We start from the raw sequence: 23,818 nt of genomic DNA on the forward strand, positions 1-23,818 counted from the left end.
GGTTATTATTAGCTCTTTATTTCTGCAAGAACTGATGTGCTTTATGTGGGGGGGTGGGGAATAAAGTGAGACATAGAGACATACATTAATCTCATTGGTATCATGGACTCCATAAATACTTTCAAGTCTGTGTGGTAATAGTCATGGAAGATATTAGGCAGGTATTTTTGAAGGAATCTGTGTAATCTGAGGAGACCTCGTAGAATTTACTCTATGGTTACTTCACATCACAACCCCACTTTATGCTGTATAAAACTTCCATTTCTCATATTTTATAATTCTAAACTCTTGGTCTGTCTGCTATACTTAAGGATAAACCCTCTCCAGTGCCAAGAATAATATTTTGTGCCAAACACCAAACAAGATACTGGAGAATATAAAGATGACTTCTGTATTTTCCCACAATTTGAAGGCCATTCTTTGGCTCAGTTGTGTGGGTAACTTAGGAGCTTGAAAGGGACTCTCCCACACTTGGGCCCATTTTACAACTTCTCTTTCCTTTGCTTGTTATGGACAAGGATTCCATATGAAGGTCCCTGACAATGTGACGGTTCAATGGCTTCTACTTCAGTTCTGAATAGTCAGTCCTTAACACTAAGGGCAGTTATTTTCTCTCAATCTTCAAATCCCCAGAGGTGTATTTGCTTCTTAAATTGTAACCCCAGGAATAGAGGGAAACTTTAAGAAAAAAACGCTTTAACTAAATTTTTTAAACTTCACATGAAAAGATGTTCTACATCATTAATCATAGGAGAAATACAAATAAAGATCACAATGGGATACTATTTCACACCTACTAAGATGGTTCTAATCCAAAGACAGAAAATAACAAGTGCTGGCCAGAATGTGGAGGACTTGAATCTTCACATGTCGCTGATGGAAATGTAAAATGGTGCAGCCACTCTGGAGAACAGCTGGGCATTTCCTCAAAATGTTAAACACAGAATTACAATATCACATCAATTCTGCTCCTAGGGATACACCAAGAAAAATGAAAACATACGTCCACTCAAAAACTTGTACACAAATAGGCAAAGTGGGAAAAAATGCAAATGTCCATCAACAAATAAGAATGGATAAATAAAACGATGAAGTATACCTGGTTTCAGTTTCGCAAGATGAAAAAGTTCTGGGTATGTGATTCACAACAATGTGAATATAACACTACCGAACAATACATTTTAAATTTTGCTGGCAAATCTACATAATGAAATATTTGGTGATAAAAAGAAATGAAATACTGACACATGCTATAATATGGCTGACCTTGAAAACATTATAGTCCGTGAAAGAAGCCAGAAACAAAGGACCTGATAATATATGATACTATTTATATTAAATGTCCAGAATAGGCAAATCTACAGAGACAGAAAGTAGACTGGTGGTTGCCAGGGGCTAGGGAACTTGGCAAGAATGGGAGTGACTTATAATGGATACACGGTTTCTCTCGGGGTGATGAAATATTCTAAAATTGTCTGTGATGATGGTTTGCACAAATCCGTGAATGTACTTAACACCAGTGAATAGTACACTTTTATTGGGCCAACTGTATGTATATGAATGTTATCTCAATAATGCTATTAAAATTATATATGCAAAAAAGTTACTTCTAGGTCCTTAGGCTAAAGCCATAATGTAATAAAGTGCCTTCAACTTTGGGGTCTGTATCAGCAAGATATTAAGAATAAGAATCTGATTTACTTGAAATCCTCATTGCCTTCCCTACCTGCTCTGCTATGTTCTTCTATGCTCTCTCAACAAGTGCTCCGTGCTTCTGAGTGATAGGCCTGCAGAGTTACCTAGGGAACCACAAAGAGCCAGAGAGAGACTCCAACAGAGAGCCTCTGAGGCCTCAGAGAGACCACAAAATAAGGCTTCTCCATCGTTCATCAAGAAGGGGCTTGGTTAAGATGCAGGAACAGGGTAACAAGCTAGAGAGACGTAGAGAACCAAGGGGATGACCCCCATGAACCAGAACATTTTCATAAACACAGTGATCAGGCTATGGTTTGTACATGGTCTGCTGCAAATGCTCTCAGCAAATATCCTCAATTGGGGGTCTCAGGATCTCTAGAGACCCACAGATACACTCAAGAATCTGTGACTTCTCCAAAATAATCTTTCAATTCTCTGCTTTCATCCTAGTGTTCATCCAAAAGAAAGTGATATAAATCCAGACCAGATCATTTTAACCACCCCTTTACCAACACAGTGCCCAGGTGTGCATTTATTATTCCATTGGCGCTGAGTGATCCTCATCACAAAAACACAGTCTGCAGGCAGGCACACACATGACAGTGACCAAGGCCAATTTTGAGACGTTTACTGACCACTAAGACTTTGATTTCACGACGCCAGAATGACAGGCACTGGAGTTCTGGGTTCACTGCTTCACCTAATAAGGAAAGGACAAAGGCAGACTGGATACATAATCAATGGAGACACACCAAATGAAGGTCAAATGACATTAAGGCATTCATAACAATATCTTCATAATGGCATGAAGGTACTATAGAACGAAGGTTTTGTTTTGGTGATTCAAAAATTTACAAAGAGAAGGCAATAATAAGAAAAGGATTTATTATGTTCAAGTTGTTTTCAAAACAGTGTAAATGAGTCATTTCCCTATCTATTGACTTCCTTCAACAGTCTGACACTTGGCTGTATACTGAAACTGTAAAAATCTGTAAGAACCAAATTTCACAAACATTGTGCTCCTTTTCCTGACTCTAGTAATCACTGAATTGGATGTATGTTTGATGTCAATTTCAGTACCTCTGAATACTAGTCTTTGAATGTACAAGACACTAACTACACTAGCAAAGAAATTGGAAATCATTAAAATCATTAAAACTGTAATTCAAGGACTGCTCACTGACACAGCTGCAGTCTGATGGTCCTGAGATAGCAAGCAAGGCCTTCAAGTCCATAATGTGATTTTGAATAATATATTTATTGCCAACAGGTATTTTCTGAATTACTATTATCAAAATCAAAAGGCTGTTATGCATTAAGCATTTATTAGGACCCAAGGCAACAACTTTATATTATTTAAAATAAATAAACATAAGTGATTAAGACTCAGCAAAAAAAAATTCATTAATTTAAATTTTAATTGTTTAATAGTGTTTGCATTTATTGGTGATTTTTAAAAATGTTTTAACAGCTATATAAACACTATAAGCATAAGGAGTATATATTTTATTTCATGTTTATATATAGTTAGTACAATTAAGCAAAGCTAATTTAAGTCAGCAAAAGGGGATGGCTGAAATGCATGTGTGGCTGGCAAATACTAATATGGGGTTGATCTGAACATGTTCATTCATTCAAAAAATATTCACGATCCTACTGTGGGCCTGCTAATTACGATACAGTGTAGAACAAGACAGGCACATCTATGCCTTCATGGGGCTTAGACTTTATTTAAAAAGGCATGCGAATGTAACAAGTGAAATGCCAAAGAGATAGGAAGTATTACAGAAAAAAATAGCAAGGGGACTTTACTTAGTTTATGGGCTAAAGAGGACTCCCTGAGAGGAAATTACATTTAAGCTAAGAAAAAAAGAAGAAATAGGAGCTAGTAGTAGCTGAGACAGTAAAGAATCTGCCTGCAATACAGGAGAGCCAGGTTCAATCCCTGGGTTGGGAAGACTCCCTGGAAAAGGGGATGGCAACCCACTCCTGTATTTTTGTCTGGAGAATCCTATGGACAGAGGAACCTGGTGGGCTCCAGTCCATGGGGTCACAAAGAGTCGGACATGAATAAGTGACTAACACAAGTTCAGAGAAAAGTGAAGCAACAGAGGGGGAGAGTAATCTCGGCATCAGACTTGTCAGGAAAGCACAGAAGTTTAGAGGAACAGAAAGAAGTCCTGCAAGGCTGTAAGTGGCGTGTGAGTCTGGTGTATGCTGGTGGGGGTGGAGGGCTGGCCATGGTGGGGGTAGGGTAAGAGCTGTTGATTCTACATAGAGGCAGGGACTTCCTCTTGCAAGGTCCTGAAGACTTCTTAAAGGGTCTGACTTTTAATTCGTTAGGGAGGACTTCTGAGGGTGATGAGAAATCACTGGAGGGTTTTACACAGGTCACACACATTGAGTTTTATTTTGTAAAAACCCCTCAGACTTCAGGTGTACAGAGCACTGGAGGTCAAGGTCAGAAAGGACGGCTGGAGGCAGCTTCAGCAGGCCGGGCGAGACAGGAAGGCGGCCACCTGGGGCTCCTGCACTAGAGCAGCATATGGGAGAGTTTTAAGACATATCGGATGAAATTTAGGAACTTAAGTTTAAGACAGAATTGAGACAGTTTGATAACTCATTGCAGGTGGAAGTTAAATGAGAAGGATATATTGGGTTGACCAAAAAGTTCATTCTGGTTTTTCGGTAAGCTGTTACAGAAAAATCTGAATGAACTTTCTGGCCAACCCAATATTATGGAAAATGGCCAAGTGGTGGATGGTGTCTTTCACCAGATGGAGGAAGAATCCCAAATCCTTCTAAGTTGAGGACCACCTGGATTCAAAGCCTGCTTTGTACAAGTTGTTGGAAAAAAATACTTTTGTTTTTCTTGCAATTTCATACCTCTGTATCCATTATGAATATTTTTAAAAAATACTACTGACTTGCATAATCACTCACACCCAGAGGCGGCAATATTCAAAACAAGCCTGTGTTCTTTTGGGAAAGTCTTGGTTCAAAGACAAAATCTGAAAACAGACAAATCTTTTGATCCTTACTATTGACATGGTGTTTCAATGCAAACCCGAACTACTTAAAACCTTCCTTTGATGGGACAAAGAGCAACAGCTCAACATAGGCACTTAGGTTTAAGAGGCCCCCACTCTCCACTTCATGCCTGAGAAACATGGATTTAAATATCAAAAGAACTGGGAATTCAAGTTCAAATGACCATTGCACCTGGCAGAATTAAACCGCTCCATGCAAATTCACAATTTGCTAAGGACAAACAACTCTGGGAAAAGTTTTCCCATGACCCACTCCCTCATGAACATTTTTAATATTTCAAAAATGCTTAGAAACTAGAACAAAGCAATTTAAGACTCTCAAAGGGTCAGAGCAACTAGAATTAGCTGAAGATTGCATTATACATGAAAGACACCAAGGCTCTATAAACAGGGCATCTTCTTCACACCAAAGCACAAGAAAACAAAGGAAAAACTAAACTAACACAGACCACAGAAAACATCACATGAAAGGAAATTCACGTCTGGCCTAGTGTACAAAAGAAGAAACTCAACAAACAGGCTTGGTTTCTGTGGGCTCCCTGAAAGCAAGGAGCAGAAAGAGGAGAATCATTTCAGTCTTGAAGGTGAGACTCTCAAGGATTTCTAGGATTATGAAGGAGGCACATAGAGGCAGAGGGTCCCCTGCCTCCATCTCCACACGTCTCAGTCCACTATCCGTTCACCGCAATGCACGATCTAAGCTCTGTGTCTGCCTCTAGTTCTTTCTCCAGGGGCCAAAGATGGGAAGACTATTGACATGGATGATCATTTATTTCATCAACACTTGTATCACACTTATGTGTCAGGCACTATTCTAAATGCCTCACAAATAAGAACCCACTTAATCATAACTACTGCACAAATAAGGCACCCTGAGTTTTCTTGCTTTACACACAGGAAACTGAGGCGTGGAAATGTCAGCTATAAAATTTGCTCAAAGTCAAACAGCACTAGTAAGTGATACAGCTGAAATCTGAATCCACTTTTAATCATCTGAGCTACAAAAAGCTATAAAGACTATGGCAATTTTCTTCTTTATTTCTTATATTTTCACATTTTCCTGCAATGAGGATCTACTACTTTTATACTAATAAAAAACTAAAATATCATTTTTACTTTGAAGTATCAAATCAAAAAAATAAATAAAAACAAGGCTTTGAATAGCTCATGTATGAAATCATACCTCATCTATCAGAAGCCAAGAGGTTAGGTCAGATGATCCTCTTTGGATCATTTGCCACAAGATTTCGATTCTATGCCCTGTTTTCCATTACACAGGCAGTAATGGCTGCAGAAAATTTAGACAAGGCAGCAATTATGAACACATGGTCTGGAAAAGTGATCTGAGATCTAGTTCCAGTTTGCAAACTACAGAATCTGGAATAAATGCTTAAGCCCTATAAACTTCAGTTTTCTGATAACTGAGTATAGATAACTATACCTGTCTGCCAGAGTTAGCTCATGTAAACTACTTAAAAATGAAATGTGCCTGGCATGGAGTAAGAGATCAAAAAATTGTCAAATACAAGAAAACTAAACTGTCCAGATACTTGCCTATGATAGATTATTCCTGGGCCAGAGCAATTAAATAAACCAAATAAAGTGAAAGTCGCTCAGTTGTGTCTGACTCTTTGCAACACCATGGACTATACAGTCCATGGAATTTTCGAGGCCGGAATACTGGAGTGGGTAGCCTTTCCCTTCTCCAGGGAATCTTCCCAACCCAGGGATCGAACCTGAGTCTTCCGCATCACAGGCAGATGCTTTATCCTCTGAGCCCTAGTAACCTGTATTTTTTTAAGGGTATAGCCACATCTCTTTTAGACAAGATGTACTAAAGAGTTTCCACCACATTTCTAATGGCTATCACTCTGTCAAGCAAGTGGTCTTCAAATAGCACATAATAAATAAAATTTTTATATTGCCCCTTTACTACCCACAGCAATTCCCTAAGGTTATGTTAAATGTTCCTGTTAAAAAGAATGCTTCTGGCTCTGTGGTCCTGATATTCTTCTTCTCTCTAAAATATAATACTCACAATTAGGAGCCTGACTCCCTAAAAGAGACTTAAATAAAGGAAAAATTAAATGCTGCCAGCACATTTTTACTTCATAACGCTTTGTATAAAAATTTTTTCTCTGTCCATATCCAACTCCATTCAGGGCTTTCGTGGCCATCAACTGTGAAGCTGCAAGTGCCACAGTGAAAGCTAACGCAGCAGTGTGTCTTGGCTTTATTAAGATCGCCAGTGCTGTCCCCCATGCCAAATCTAAAGGACACAGAGGAGCACCAGTTGTTCACTGAGTCGCCTAGGAATCGGACACTGATGGTAAAGTTGCCGAAGGAGCTCAGGGCATCCCTGGCACCATGGGCAGGCCTGAGGACACAGGTAGAGAACTGGAGAGAGAAAACAGAGACTGCAAAAGAGTGAATGTGAGGGCAGAAAAAGAACAGAAAAGGGGCAGAGAGTGACAAGCTACAGAATCAGAAGGAATGACTACACCAAGTGCTTTACATTCATTATGTTCACATGAGCCTCACATCATTTTGTTCTCATTTTAAGAGCAAACTGAGGCTTAGAGAAAGCAATCTAGATTACTTTCCTAGAGCTGCACAGCTAGTACACAGCAGAGCTGGTACTTGAACAAAGTTCTTCCAGCACAAAGCTTATGACTGAAGATGCACTTCGTGACCTTGGAGGACATCTCTGATCCCCCTCCTCCCATGGGAGGTTTCAGGTCTCTCTACACCCTCGGCCAAGGATGGACAGCCCCTACAAGGCGCCCTCAGGGCTGGGCCCTCGACAGTGCCAGGCAGTTGAGTCTGGCTCTGCATTGTTTAAAGGAGATCTGTCCTCTTTATTAAGCTGAAATCTGTCTCCCACCAATTTCCACCTGTCTTTTTCCCAGGAGATAATCATATCTGCAACAAACACAAGGCTTCCTGTCAAAGCCCCCATCCATAACTAAATGGAGGGAGGGAAGATGTTAGAAAACTTTCAAGGAAAATCTCAAAAAATTATATAATTTTTTTAATCTCAAAAAATTCTGTAAATTTTTTTTCTAAAAATAGCACTTTTAAGGTAAGGGTAACAAGTTCTGGGATTAGTAAACTTATTACAGAGAAGTAAGCTTATGACAGTTGAAAGTGGGCTTATCTTTGGTTAGTTATCTTCACATTCACAGAGGAAGAAGTAAATTTATTTCTGTTAAAGAAATTAGTTGCCTTAAGTTTTAGCATAATATTTAGCTTAAAATATGATGAATTTGAAAGAGATTAGAGTACAGAGGTGTTTATTTCTTCCAGAAAAGCTGAAAATGTACATTCCCTTAATTTTGTATGGTTCCGATAAATCTACTTACTCCTTAAGTTGGAGATTTAGAAGCTCTCTTTCCCAGCACTGATGAAAGCTTACTTAGGAAGAACAGCTCATCTACTGTGTGGCCTTCAACTTCAACTTACTGCTTGGTTTTTAGGTTCCATCCAGAAAGTGAGAATACTACTTGGTAAACTATATTTTAAGACTGTTGTAAAAATGTTGCTCGACGGACGTGAGTTTGGGTGAACTCCGGGAGTTGGTGATGGACAGGGAGGCCTGCCATGCTGCAGTTCATGGGGTCACAGAGTCGGACAAGACTGAGAGACTGAACTGAGCTGAGCTGAGAAATGTTGCTTTGTTACTATGTCCTAAAATGTAAGAATCACTCATCTAGAATTAAACACTAAAAAAGGCGGGGAACTTCATTTTAGCAAATAGGTAAAATATTTTCATATATTTTATTCATTATATGTATTTATAAAATGTGTATCAATCTGGCAATTATATAAGGATTATTTTAATGCTCAGTATTTTTGCAGGTTACAGCCACAGTCATTTTTGCAATTTTTACATCTTCACTTTGCTGTTTACAACCACCTCCTGAAAGCACAAAATGGGAGTCGGCCTCTTTGTCAATGCACTGCTCTAGAATCTAGATCCCATACTGGGCATCTGTGGCAGGGCTGATTACAAGCTCATACTTCTTTCAAAGAGCAAATAATTTAGGAATCATACAGAGGAATCGTCACAAAGTAAAAGGATGAAAAGGTACCTCAAAATTAGTGCCTCTTGACTTTTTCCTAAGAGTAGTTATTAAAGCATTACGGTTTACATTTATAAAAGCTAAGACGACCTATTTATACTATCAGTTCTTCTGGGGTAAAAGCTCAGGATTGCAGATAATCCTCTTTCCTTGTATTTAAATAATGAGCGGATTATTTCTTTTCTCCATTCACAGTTCTTACCCCCAAACCATTTCTCACTTAAGTAATTTTCACAGCTGTACAAGAGGAACAAAAAGGCAGAGAAACTGTTACAACACAGACTTTGACAAATTAAAACCAGAGTGAAGGGACCAGCAGCAGCAGATCAAAGGCACCAAGCCAACACAGGTAATGCTTAGATAAATGAGCTAACCTAGTAACAAGCCCTGGATTTGTCATTGTTGTTTCTCCATTAATATTTCCATTTATCAAGTCGTTCATTCAGAATAGAGTTTTAAAAAGAGGCAAATTACTTCTCTACTCCACACATCTATTAAATAGTTTGCTAATATACTTAATACTGCAAACATAAAAACTCAACAACTTTTCCAACTAATCTTAGTAAGCACCCCAGAAACTTGACTTCTGACTTCTCTACTTCCTGTACAATATCTAACATAAGAATTTACACAGAAAGTTTGTTAAATTTTACTCATAATTTCTTAAATAGCAATATTCAGTTAAACAGCAAAAGATAATAGTCCCAATTACACAGACTAACAAACTGCAGTCTTTACAAAATTTATGACTTTCTTGAAAACACCCGGCAGGTTCAGTTCAGTTCAGTTCAGTCGCTCAGTAGTGTCCGACTTTGCGACCCCATGAACCGCAGCGCGCCAGGCCTCTCTGTACATCATCAACTCCCAGAGTTTACCCAAACTCATGTCCATTGAGTCAGTGATGCCATCCAGCTTGGTACTAAAAACCATTAAAAAAAAAAAATCTACATTGTATCTGTTTGCACTGAGCCATGCAACCTTAATTGCGTTTGGTTCACATGCACAGGTAAATTCAGAGGATATAATTAACATTTCTAAAACCGTAATGATAATTTTCTCTAAAACTTCACTAAGTGAGACTGAGTGCCCCCCCAAATCCAGACAGAACATCAGCCTCACATTAGTTACACTATCTTCACCTATTACTACAGATACCAGAACCAAAGAACTATTACAAGTTTTACATGGAAAGCTATACTTTAGTTTTTGAGTGCTCTTACTCTCCTCATTATTTTTTGAAAGACAGTTAAGAGGCATAAAGACATTCCAAATAGAAGAAAACTTAATTACGTAGAAACAGAGGTTTTTGGTTCACCGTGTATTAAATGGAAACCTGTCTTATGCCACACTACAGGGGGAACTGATGCTAAGGAATTCGGAGGCTTTGATCTCACTGTATAAGCACAGAAGGTGCAGACCAGGAATTGACAACCTTCCCAGGGCAAGGTCTTTCCCATTTCCTACCCAAGGAGTGCTGGTGGAGTGGGACAGTGTGCTTGCCTCAAGTCAGAAGCAGAGAAAGGGTATAAATTTCAGAACCATGGGAGATTTTTCAGCTTGTTTTGCTGTGATTTGCCTTTTCCTTTTCTTCAAAATAAAAAGAGCCCTGTTGCTTCTGATTATAACAATACCTACTTGTTACTTAAAAGAAAATCAGATAATACATAAAACTATAAAAAAGAAAGAAGGAAATCATCTATAATCCTACCGCTCAGAGATTGTTGTTATTGTTTAGCCGCTAAGTCGTGTCTGACTTTTTGCTACCCTGTGGACTGTAACCCACCAGGCTCCACGTCCACGGGATTTCCTAGGCAAGGATACTGGAGAGGGTAGCCATTTCCTCCTTCAGGGGATCTTTCCAACCCAGGGACCAAACCTGTGACTCCTGCAGGTGGATTTTTTAAATCACTGAACCACTGGGGAAGCCTACCACTCAGAGATAACTACTCTTAATGTCTGGGTATAGATGTTTCCAAATTGTTTCCTACCTATACACACAAAAATGGGGGTTTTGTTGTTGTTGCTATTGTGTTTTGTTTTTGTTTTTAAGAAAGTGAGATAAATTGTAAGCTCCAGGGTCAGGACTAAAACAATTTTGCAAAGGAAATATATGCTTAAAGAGGAGATAAAACAGAACTATATAAAGTGTTTACTTAAAACCACAGAAAGCAAAAGAAGGGTAAAAAACAAAGAAGAAATGCAATGAGCAGAAAACAGCTGGACATTAGTAGCAGATTCCTTCTTCAGACATTAATCCAACTTTATCAATAATCACATGTGAATCATCTAAACATACCAACTAGAAGACAGATTGTCAGAGAAGATTTTTAAAAAGACCTCGTATTTGTTATCTACAAGAGATTCGCTGTAAATGTAAAGACTTAGGTTAAAAATAAAGAAACAGAAAGAAACTGAGATCATGGGTTGTCTACTACTTTGAGATTTACCTTTTTACCATTTTTTTTGGAGTATAGTTGACTTACAATGCTGTGTTAGTTTCAAGTGTACAACACAGTCAATCAGTTACAAAAATACATATGTCTACTCTATTAGGTTATTTTCTCATATAGGCTACAGAGTACTGAGTAAATTTCTACTTTTTCTTGAAAGACAAAGAAAAAAAAAACTAGTCTATTGAGAAATTCTATAAAGTTCTCAATGCAAACATAATTTCTCCTATATAAACTGTTCAATATTTCAAAACGTTAACCTATTTTTAACCTATTTTATACTATTTGAGAAATATAAAATTCAGCTCAGAAATGAACTGTAAATGAATACTTAACACATATATTTCTCCCTAATCTTGCTTATAGCTCAGAAAGAAAAATCTGGCAACATAACACAACTAATTTCCTCTCTTTATAATATGCTCTCACTCCTTGTTTCTAGAAGTAGAGAAATACTAATAAATGTCCCTATTCCTGCCTGAGAAGTCAGATTACTAGCAGATTCCTTCTTCAGTGTAGTTCCATGTTCAACATGAGCTGCTAAACTTTTCTTACTAGCAAAGCTATGAAATAATTCACTGACCGAGCAAGTTTTAAGTTCAAGTTTAGATGCTATATGGATATATAGAAACTCAGTTGGTTGTTGTCTATTCTAAGTTTAATGCTGAAGGACACTTTCTGTTGTTGCAGGTCTAACATGCCCATACTGATCAAATACATCTTGGAAATAGACTCTCCTAGACATATGAGATAGTCACTTTAGAGTACCACAACTTCGTGTATGCCAAAGGTATATTCCTAAATGGTACATACACCTCTTGGTTCCTTGTGTTTCAACAAAAAGTATTAGACTTGATTTTCTGAGGTTAGAAAAAAATGACTGAAAATTTCCCATTGTATGATGATGCTGGAATCTCTGATCTCTACTACTCTGAGTTCACAGTCAGGCTACTTAGTTTATTTTGAGAGAGCAAATCCTTCCTGCTGTTTCTCAGGAAATGGAAGAACACATTTATAGACTATGTTTTAATTTTATGTTTCAATGGTTTTAGTTTTTTAACTATGTCTCACTTTGAAGAATATTTAATTATGTGGAGATATTAACACTTTCAAAAAGAAGCTAAAGCAGGGTGAGGGGAGGGTGGGCGGTGGAGAGAAGAGTATTCTCAGAAACTTAAGCTAAAAGAGTGACTTTTCAAAAAATGTCTCATACAAGCTGTTACACCCTGTTTCTTCCTGTGAAGAATTTTCCAAGCATTAAGTTGTGCAATAGCTTAACGAAGAAAAAAGGAAATGCCCAAGTTTCTCTCAAATATGTAATATCATAGAGAAATTAAAGGCTTAATTTTAAAGTGCCCTATCACCTGCTTAGGCTTGTGAAATCACTACAATAATCTCTGAGTCACTCAACTCATCTGGACTCACCTTTTCATGCTAGCCATATCCTCCTGGGCTTTCGGAGGCCATCACTGCTCTTAATAGGGGGCAGAAACAGTTAACGGCCTTGAAGAATAAATCTTTCAGGGGATTAACACAGCCAACCAAGAAGGCTGATGAAATGCTTCCAATTGTTTCTGACTTCTCTACGGGCAAAGACAAGCAAGGCACAGTGAAGGAGATGGAAAGGAGACAGGCTGTATAAGCTAAAATGCTACAAATAATGCTCAACCTTCTGAAACGGTTGAATTCTCCCCTACGTAGAGCATTTTCAAGGAAGAAGGAGACACAAATGCAGTGAAAATAAAATGCAATCATACAGGGAAAGAAACAACATAGACAAATGCAAAGACTAGGAGCACCCTTATGAAGTGACCTGTCATGTTTCAGGGAGCTGTGGCACACAGCAAACCCACCTTCCTGTCCAGCCCTTGCCCAGCTCCCCCCAGGCTCTGTTCCCCCTTTCCTGACTTGTTACCTCTCTCCCATTGCCAAGTGCAGCCCAGAGTCAGAGGCCTGGGCGCAGTCACCTGGCAGCTGTCCTGCTTTCCTGCTGTCAATACTCCAAAGGCACTGGCACCCGAGCCTTTATCAGAAGGACTCATGAATGATAACTACTCTGATTTTGTCCAATGATGTACAAGTCTCACAGAAGCTCTGAGAGTTACAAGAGACGTGGGGGACATGAAGAATAACTTCCTCCAATGAAAGACGAGGAAACTGAGGCTCAGAGGGATTAGCGGACTTCCCTAAGCCCATCCTCTGTTAATGGAAGAACTAAGACTAGGACACAAGTTCCCTAAAGTCAATTTTTGTTCCCTCTCTTATTTTTCCTTCCCCCCACAACATCCTTAAGCTTCCTTAAATCATCACCTAAACTTAACATTTCAGGCAAGGCCTGTGTGTTTTATTTTTGAAGGTCATTCATGGTATTCATTTTAGGGTATCAACCAAAAGAAAAAATTAAACAAAATTCACTACTGGCATTTAATCCCCACTAACAAAATCCCAACAAGGCCCTCAGTGATACAGGACTATTATTATACTTGTCCTAAATCAATGAGTTCCTTTTTCCAAGTTAACTATTACTAACTTTCAACTGTCTTCTCAAGGCCTCCTCACTTTCAGATTTCATTTGCTCCTACCTCTCTGTGAAAACCTAAGCCATGAGGAAGGAACTTTCTCAACTTCCTCCCTGCCTCCACCTGCCCACTCATCCACAGTGGCACGTATCTTTCCCACCTCCTCTCCTGTCTCCAAGGTATGAATGTCCTTATTCCCTCCTTAGACAAACTTGTGCTCCAGACCCTGGCCACCCTATCTTTTCTGGAACTTTACTCCATTCTACCTCAGTCACTTCTCCACTCTTCTCAACAAAAATATAAGCTCTAGCTATCATGCCACACAAAAAATATTCTCATGGACAAATGTGCACACAGACACACATGCACACACGCACTCCCTGCAATGCCCCCGCTTCTCAACTCCTACTCTTATCCATGACTAGATTTAGACTTCAGAACATCTAGGTTTAGACGTTAGAACCTCTACCTATGAAACACCTGATCGCCAAACCCGATCTCCCATTTTCAATCTTTTCCTGACCTTCCTGTGGCCTTGGTCACACCTGACCGTTTCCCCTACTTAACACATGGGCGATTTGGTAAGCTGCTCAGCCGAGCTTTCAAAATAATTAATCTGTAAAGGATAATAACAATAATTATTTCAGGGGGTACTATAAGGATTCTCTGACATAACATATGGAAACAACACCAAAAAACCCTGGTGCTTAATATTACTACCATCTGTACTTGTGGATTTTCCTGGTCCTTTTTCCCTCTCCCCTTTTGCCTGTTCAGTCTTTGGTCCTTGCATGGGGATCTCAACTGTATGTGTGGTTAGAACCATCAGTTCCAGTCACTCCCCAACACACATCTCCAGCCCTGACTTCTCTCCGGGGGTCTTGGCTTCTCAAGATCAGCTGAATGCCCCAGAGACACCCTAACTTTACTTCAAACTGAACTCACTATTCTCTCTCCAAACTTGCTTCCTTTCTGTTTTCCATCCTGATGAATGTCATCTTGAGCCAGTGAATTTTCCCAACCAGAAACACTGAGTTATTTTCTTCTTCTTTTTTCTTACTCTTCTCCCATTTTTCATCAACTTGGCAACCAATTTTTTCTCCTAAATGATTCTCAAATCCATCCTCTCCTTTCCTTTCCCACCATCATTACCTTAGTTCTGGTCCTCATTATTTCTACCTGGACTATTTTAACAGCCGTGGGACTTCTCTCTGCTTTCTTTTCACACACCTTAGGGCATTGATTTAAGCATTTACTTCACTTTTGATGATTCCACAATGCTGGTATGCATGATCCTAGACAGGGCTGGACCAAGAATCCAAACCAAGATGCACCTTCTGCTCTCCTCCCCTCTGCACCATGACCTCTCTGTTTCACTCCCACAGACTTGGTGTTCCTCACAAACTGAGCTCTTCTGGGTTCTGAACCTGGGCTTTCTTCTGGTTTTTGTTTTTTTTTTTCCTCCTGTTGAGCCTGGTAAATAATCCTGTCCCTCCAATATTCAGCACCAAAATCACCTCCTGCATGAATTCTTTCCTCCCAAACAAGAAAGAAAAAAAAAAAGAGAGAGAGAAAGAAGAAAGAACAAATTACTCCCTCCTTGGTTCCCCACTCTCTACTATTATTTATCACAATGGACTGCTGTAAAGTGTTTCATATTCTAGGTTCTGATGAATGATTTGTGTATCTTTCTGAGGTCAGGCACTGTGTCATACTCCACACTGTAACCTATTTGCAGAGCAGAAATAGAGACACAGATACAGAAAACAGACCTGTGGACACAGGGAGGGCAGGACGAACTGAGAGGAGCACTGACATATAAGAAAAGGATCGGCAGCGAGAAGCTGCCGTGCAGCGCAGGAAGCTCAGCTCAGGGCTCTGTGAAGACCCAGAGGGCTGGGATGGGGGGTGGGGAGGAGACTCAAGAGGGATAAGGTGTGTACACTATGGGTGATTCACACTGTTGCACAGCAGAACACAACACAACGCTGCAAAAGAAATCATGCTCCAATTAAAACATTGAAAAATTAAAAAAAAAAAATTTACCATGAAGACTACTGGTATACAGCAGAAACCTTTCCCCATCTATTTGCCATGAAGTGATGGGACCAGATGCCATGATCTTAGTTTTCTGAATGTTGAGCTTTAAGCCAACTTTTTCACTCTCCTCTCTCCTATATACATAAAGCACCTTCAGAAGAGCAGACAAAAGAAAAATACACCTGTCGCCCATTCGTGGACCAGAAGGCCTAGATGAACCATGTCATATACTATCTGAGACCACAGCTTGTCCCCTACAATAATTTCCAACTTATTTATAATAAGCCGTGTTATGCACAACACAGTTTCATCCCATGTATACTAAGGAAAAAGTACACTTTACTCTTCAAAGGCATGTAAATACCCACTTATCAAACAAAGCAACCTAGCATTTGGTGTGACATATATAGGAAACTGGAGGAGGAATGAGACCCCATGAACTGGGAACAGAGTGAAGCAAAGTAAACTTGGAGAAAACCTGAGCTGCAACTGGCAGTGTCTTCCCAATAATAAAGGCACATCTATAATTAACGGGCTTTCAAGAGTGTTCAGCCAAGTATTACGGCATCACATCTCATAAAACATTCATTCAAAAGCCAGATCGGTAATGCACATCCCAGCTCTATGAGCGTGTGCAGGGCACTGAAGAAGAAAGAGGGGACTTGGAAGTGAGACACCCACTGCCCCACAAAGATGACCAAGCATGAACGGCCGCCATCAGTGCTAAACAACAATAATAATAATAATAAAACTGAAAAGAAATTGGAATGTTGGGAACGTTAGGATTAAATTAAATTGTTACTAAATAAATAATGTTCCCAAAAGAGTAAACGTATTTCTAGAAAATGTTTGTAGATGTAAAGGGTTACGGTGAAATTGCTAGTCGCTCAGTCCTGCACCAAGTCTTGGCAACCACATGGTCTGTAGCCTGCCAGGCTCCTCTGTCCATGGGATTCTCCAGGCAAGAATACTGGAGTGGGAAGCCATTCCCTTCTCCAGAGGATCCTTCTGACCCAGGGATCAAACCCAGATCTCCTGCACTACAGGCAGATTCTTTACCTTCTGAGCCACCGGGTAATACACATGAGAATACAGGCAAGAAAGATACCTAAAGTAATCTCAACTACTTTTGAACTTTCAAAGTTATGTCAATTATGCTAATAAGATCAAGTCATAAATGTACATATAACAAGATAAGGCATATTTCAAAGCCCTAGTAATTTAAAAATCAATGACCCAGGAACACACAAATAAGCCACCCGAACAAGATATAGATCTTAGAAAGTGATCCGTATAAATGTACATGTTCATGCTAGAGGTGGCACCAAAAATGTGGACAAAGAGTGGATTATTTGGTAAGTAGTGTTGAGGAAACTGAATAGCCCACAATATGAACATTTTTTAAAAAATGAATTTACACCTCATATCTTAAGCTCCAAATTATTTAAAAACCCAAGAGTAAATCTATAAAGCTAAAAAACTGAAAAGATGCCATGTGAGCCCAGAATACAGAAGGGTTTCTTAAATGACTCAAAATGTATAATCACAACTAGTACTAAAAATTGTGAGTTCAACTACATTATAATTAAAGATTCTGTAGTCGATGTTAATAAAGGGCACCACAGACAAAGTTATCAGACAAATGACTTACTGGAATAGAAGTATTCACAATATCCACAGCTAACAAGGGATTCATTTCTAGAATCTACAAGGAACACCACAAGAATTCTTTCAAGGAACTTCTTACAAGAAAAGGGCAAGAGACCCAATTCACAGAAAAGGGAAATTAAATTAAGTAAATGAAGAGATACGCAACCTCACTTATAATCAAAACAAGGCAGAAATGAACCATGGGCCACAATGAACAGCTAATGGATAGCAAATTCAGGAAATTAGTTAATAAAAAAAGGAATCACATGCAGTACTGGCAGAGATATAAAACTGACAATATTCTGTGCAGTTCATTGTAAAATTAGTACAGTTATGTCCTAATATTCCTTGTGGACAATACTGCCTCAAGAACACTCACCGATAAGATTCAATATACTTATGTTCCTTGGGGGTAAAATAGCACATATATATTGCATGGAAGCCAAAAACATTTATAAAAATGTTGACCCTTTCATGTCCCTATTTCTACAGTCTGCATATGTGGTAGGATTTTAATGGAACCTTTGCTAAAAAGGTCAGTCAGTTCAGTCACTCAGTTGTGTCCGACTCTTTGCGACCCCATGGACTGCAGCACGTCAGGCCTCCCTGTCCATCACCAACTCCTGAAGTTTACTCAAACTCATGTCCATTGAGTCAGGGATGCCATCCAACAATCTCATCCTCTGTCATCCCCTTCTCCCCTTGCCTTCAATCTTTCCCAGCATCAGGGTCTTTTCAAATGAGTCAGCTCTTCACATCAGGTGGCCAAAGTATTGGAGTTTCAGTTTCAACATCAGTCCTTCCAATGAACATTCAGGACTGATTTCCTTTAGGATGGACTGGTTGGATCTCCTTGCAGTCCAAGGGACTCTCAAGAGTCTTCTCCAACAGCACAGTTCAAAAGCATCAATTCTTCGGCGCTCAGCTGTCTTTATAGCTAAAACGGTGGGTAAGACTAAATAAAATGTTCTCATTTCTCTTCACAGATGAGGATAAGGACAGAGAAAGAAGCAGATTTAATGACACAAATGTTTTAGCGTGTGTATGTGTATGTGTGTGACTTGCTCAGTCATGTCTGACTCTTTGCGGCCCCATGGACAAACCTGGATCCAAGGCCGGGCCTAAGCTTGTCCATGAGACCTGGTTAAGTTACAGTCTCCACTTGCCTCAGTTTCTTTACATAAAAGACATCAATAATACCCACCCTGCACCACACTAGGATGATTAGAGATAATCCATGTAAAGCATTCAATAAATAGAAAGTGATGTTTTTTTAAACCAGAAAAAAGTGCATCATGCACTAACCCTAATAGATTGTGGTATCCTGCCTAATCCATCTTAGAACACCAAAACCTCAGCAACAGGCATGAAAACCAGAGAGACAGATTCAATATGAACTTAGATGTCAGCTTTTCCCACTACAGAACAGGGTAAATTATCTCTCTTCTTCCATATACTTATTGAAAACTGTAAAGGTTAAGGTTCAGTTCAGTTGCTCAGTTGTATCTGACTCTGTGACCCCATGAATCGCAGCACGCCAGACGTCCCTGTCCATCACCAACTCCCGGAGTTTACCCAAACTCATGTTCATCGAGTCGGTGATGCCATCCAGCCATCTCATCCTCTGTCATCCCCTTCTCCTCCTGCCTCCAATCCCTCCCAGCATCAAGGTCTTTTCCAATGAGTCAACTCTTCGCATGAGATGGCCAAAGTACTGGAGTTTCAGCTTCAACATCAGTCCTTCCAGTGAACAGCCAGGACTAATCTCCTTTAGGATGGACTGGTTAGATCTCCTTGCAGTCCAAAGGTTAAGGTTAGGAAGTCTCTTTTAGCTCCTGGGAAATGAATATAAGGCTGCTTCTGATGGCAGCTATGACAGTGATGACCCTGGGACTGGTGTCAGAGTCCCGACTCCACAAACACAAGGAAGTCCACTCCAATATTCCTGCTTGGAGCATCCCATGGACAAAGGAGCCTGGCGGGCTACAGTCCATGGAGTTGCAGAGTCAGATGTGAGGAAGCAACTTAGTACGCACGCACGCACATGCTGGACAATGTCGGAGAACGCTTAGAAGAACTCTAGCTATCCATGACTGACTGCAGGACCTCAAAGCTTGACCATGAAAACAATTAACCTGGAAACAAGATCAGATCCAAAGTCAGGATTTTACACATCAGCTCCTGAACGTTCAACAAAGAGGAAAAACTCTACTTGGGAATCTTTATAACCTGATGGCTAACATGCTATATACGTCACCATTTTGGCATTTTCAGCCTGGAGCAGTTGTTTTACTTTGGTCCTCAGTTCCCAACCTATGGACTCTAGGATCCTGGCAGAGGTCTGTATACTGAACCTTTGTCTCACTCATACATGAACTGCTGCTGCTGCTAAGTCACTTCAGTCGTGTCCAACTCTGTGTGACCCCATAGAATGCACCCCACCAGGCTCCCCCATCCCTGGGATTCTCCAGGCAAGAACACTGGAGTGGGTTGCCATTTCCTTCTCTAATGCATGAAGGTGAAAAGTAAAAGTGAAGTCACTCAGTCGTGTCTGACTCTTAGCGACCCCATGGACTGCAGCCTACCAGGTTCCTCCATCCATGGGATTTTCCAGGCAAGAGTACTGGAGTGGGGTGCCATCGCCTTTTCTGCATACATGGACTACTATTTTACAAATATGGAAGATGCTGTGGTCGTTCTTTATAATACATATCCAGTTAAGTAATACTAAATAGTAACGTTGTCACTAAAAATTAGCAATTATCAGAAATGAGAAGAAAAATCTAAAGAAGCAAAAATCTTTAAAACCTTTTAGTATTAAATAAACGTGTCCCAACTTTTATAAGGGTTGAGAATCACTGATTTAAAGTTTACGATTTCTAACTGAAGACAGTTTGTATTTATAATAGACATGAAGGAAAAAGAGAGAGGGTTTCAAAAAACTGAAAATCCTAATGTACATTTATCTCCATTCCCAGTCCTCTCCTGACCATAAACTTTCCCTTGGCATTTAACATCAAAGGTAGTTACCCTTTCATTCTTAGTTCACAAGCCATTGCAACCGTTCAAAGACAGAAAAGGCACTGCATTGTGTATTAAGAAAATATACATGTATCATTCCATTCCTCCCTTAAAACAGAAAAGATCACTCAGTTTATTTCTTCTCCCCCCTCTTCCAGCTTCTCTTCCTTCTCCTGACGCTCTGACACAACTCTACAAAGGGGAAGTTATAGATCACTACAGATACTCAAAATGTTCAAGAGAAAAAAAAGAAATATTTTATCCAGCATTTCCCAGTGAAAACGTACTCCAGATTTTAATTTATATTCTTCTCAGTGTAACATAAAAATCCCAGCTAAAGACAGCCTCAACATTAAACACTGCAAAAATAAGAAAAATAAACATTTCTGTCTAGGGAGTATTATAAAAATATTTAATACATAAGGTGTATATGGATTTGGCCATGTCTTTCTATAATATAAGCTTTTCAGCAACTTATTGTGAACTGGGGATAGGGAGGTTAGAGAGCTATGTAAGGTAGTCATACTGTATGTAGGGTAATGCGGTGTGGAGATTGTCATATACATTGTTTATTAATTTATCACTTCTTTTCTGGGATGTAAACTGTGTTCTAAGGGTAAACCAGAAGTGTTTTTTTTATTCTAAGAAGTTAAAATATGCTAATCTGACCTTTCAAACTAGGACCTGACAAGATATCTGTAAATTAAAACCTGCCATTAGAATTATGGCAGCATAAAGCAAGTCACAAAGATGCAAACACAGCTAAATCTAGTCACCAACACAGAGGAAGTGTCAATGTAAAAGATGGAAAAAACCAAAACAATAAAACCTCTTAAACTCTGGGTAGAGAGCAATGGGAAAAGACCTAAAGATTTAGAGAAAGTTAATCTCAAGTCAGTGTTTATCAGCTCTCCTTTAGAAAGGTGAAAGGTCATCTGAATCATCACCGCCACCTCTGCCTTAGGCAGCAACTTTCCAGATTTCAAGGGAGCCAAGCGTTATAAATCGTTAAGACCCCTGTTCAAGTCCCAGCATGTCCGTTTACTACTATGACCATTGACAAGTCACATTTTATCAGCCTCAGTTTCTTCTCTCCATGGAATAAATGAATGGAATAAATGAATCCTGTTTCAGACTGTCAAAAGAAAAAATACATTACAAATGAGATAGAGAAAAATGCTCTCTGTAAACAGAAAATAGGGGGCTTCCCTGGTGACTCAGCGGTAAAGAATCCACCTGCCAATGCAAGAGACCTGGGTTTGATTCCTGGGTCAGGAAGATCCTCTGGAGAAGGAAATGGCAACCCACTCCAGTATTCTTGCCTGGGAAATCCCATGGACAGAGGAGCCTGGTGGGCTACGGTCCATAGGGTCACAAGAATCAGATACGACTTACTGACTAAACAACAACAAACAGAAAATGAGGATCTAAAGGCCACGTATTATTATTCCTGGGTTATTATTTAGTTATTATTAAATTCCACTAGAGTGGAAATAAATCCTGTTCCTAAGTAGGGGATAAGTTTGAGAGGTCACCAAGGCTGTTCTATTTTACCTGAAATGGAATGACAGATGCTGAGGAAAGTCCTCAAGTAAATTAATGAACCAGAGGGCCAAGAATATACCTGGGTATAAAAAATAGAGACAAATGGTTGAACAGGTCTTCCCTTTCAAGAGTCTCTCTTAATGACTTGTTTTCACTTTTAATTTCATGATGCATTTGGCAAGAAGAGGCACAAACTCAGACATATGAAAATCAAATTTAAGAAGTCCACATCTATCTAGAAAAAGATAAAATTAATTGCTCAGTGCTCATAGTGTATCTTGGTTACTTAATGCTAACACAGTTATACCAATTACTGATAATATCACAATGCTCAAAGCAGCTGTATTTTAAGAGATTAAAGTTCTGAAGGATTATTGGAATAATGGGATCTTATCATTCAAATTACCTCCATGTTGCTAAAAAGAAAAAGTAAGGGGAAGGGAGGGGAAAGTACAAATTTACCAGGCTGAGAAACTACCAAAGATTTTCCTTTCAAAGCAAAATCAATTATGTAATAAATATGTTTTACTAAAAATTCAGCATTGTCGGGGGAGGGTATGATGAACATAGAACATCATGAATTTAGGCTCTGCTTTCCGAGGAAGCTCAAGTACCCAATATGATGAAGGGGCTAAGTGTACACAGTTCTGCGATTGTGCATTTTCCCTCGCTGCTACAAAAAGAGACCCCTCTGCGGAATCTCCATTTTCTCCCTCCAGTCATTTGCTTGGATCCCTTCTTCCAAAAGAAAGTGAAAGACGATGTCACTGGCTTAACATCATTCAAACATTTAATTTGAGGCTACAATCTTCCTACCAAACTGACTCTCCTCAACCATCACACCTCCCCTGGTGTCCCTCTGCAAGGCTGGAATTCAACCAGACAGATAAATAAAGGCAGGAAAACAAGGCTGGGCTTTCACTGGGGGAGGGGTGGGGAGAAGTCCATCTGATTTAGTCCCTGGAGAGAGGAGCTGCCAGAGAAATGAAGAAGCAGAAAGTCTGTGCAGAAAACCAACCTTTGCTCTAGCATTTTGTTCTTCACCTCTGCACTTCTGAGATGGAGCAAGACAAGCATGTGAATTGTAATCCACCTAGTGAATTTGAGAAAACTCATTCTCAGTTTTACTCTGATGAAAAATGGCATTTAATGAATAAAGATGTCAGGCTCCTACCTTTAAAAGTACCTCTGTCTCAGTAAGGGAGCCTGGCTAAGAAACCACGACTGGAGTTAACAAACCAGACACCAGACTAAACATCTCACAACTAGCTGCCCCTCATTCTTGGTCACTACCTTTCCGGTGTGTGTGTTTGCATCACCAATTCCCTTAGGTCCTGACAGTCTGGCTCTCCCAGAATGGAAAGCAAAGAGCCTGGACTCCTCTGTTACACCGGCTGAAGAAGTAGGATTTCTGAGTCTGGACACCAGGGCTCTTGCTTCCCTCTCCACCTTACACATCACCCTCAACTCATCCTCTTTCTCCCTTAGGTCCCCACCCCACCCACTCACAATACTGTTTATAACCCCCGGCCCAGGGAACAAAGTGAAGAACAAAGAGCCGCTGCTTCAGGCGGCAGGAGGAAGACAGGCAAGGGAGGAGAGGGCAGCTGAGGACTCAGGAAGCCTCCCAAGCACAGTCAGCCCTGCCTGGAAAGCTCCCGCCTAGAGTGAGTGGGTGAGGAAGCAGGGCAGGTCCCCGGGCGCCGCGTGCTGCCGCGCGCGTTTACGCCCGTGTCCATTGCACCCCGCCGGGAGCACAGCCACAG

At 39.9% G+C, this 23,818-nt stretch overlaps 1 protein-coding gene across 2 annotated transcripts in view; it reads right to left on the reverse strand.

Moving 5' to 3' along the window:
- Positions 1 to 23,818, reverse strand: part of LRRC8D (leucine rich repeat containing 8 VRAC subunit D) — a 131,793-nt gene that overhangs the window by 86,544 nt on the left and 21,431 nt on the right. The gene's annotated exons all lie outside the window — the stretch shown is intronic.

Source organism: Capricornis sumatraensis, chromosome 2 (assembly GCF_032405125.1).
Source record: "Capricornis sumatraensis isolate serow.1 chromosome 2, serow.2, whole genome shotgun sequence".
NCBI classification, from domain to species: Eukaryota; Metazoa; Chordata; class Mammalia; order Artiodactyla; family Bovidae; genus Capricornis; species Capricornis sumatraensis.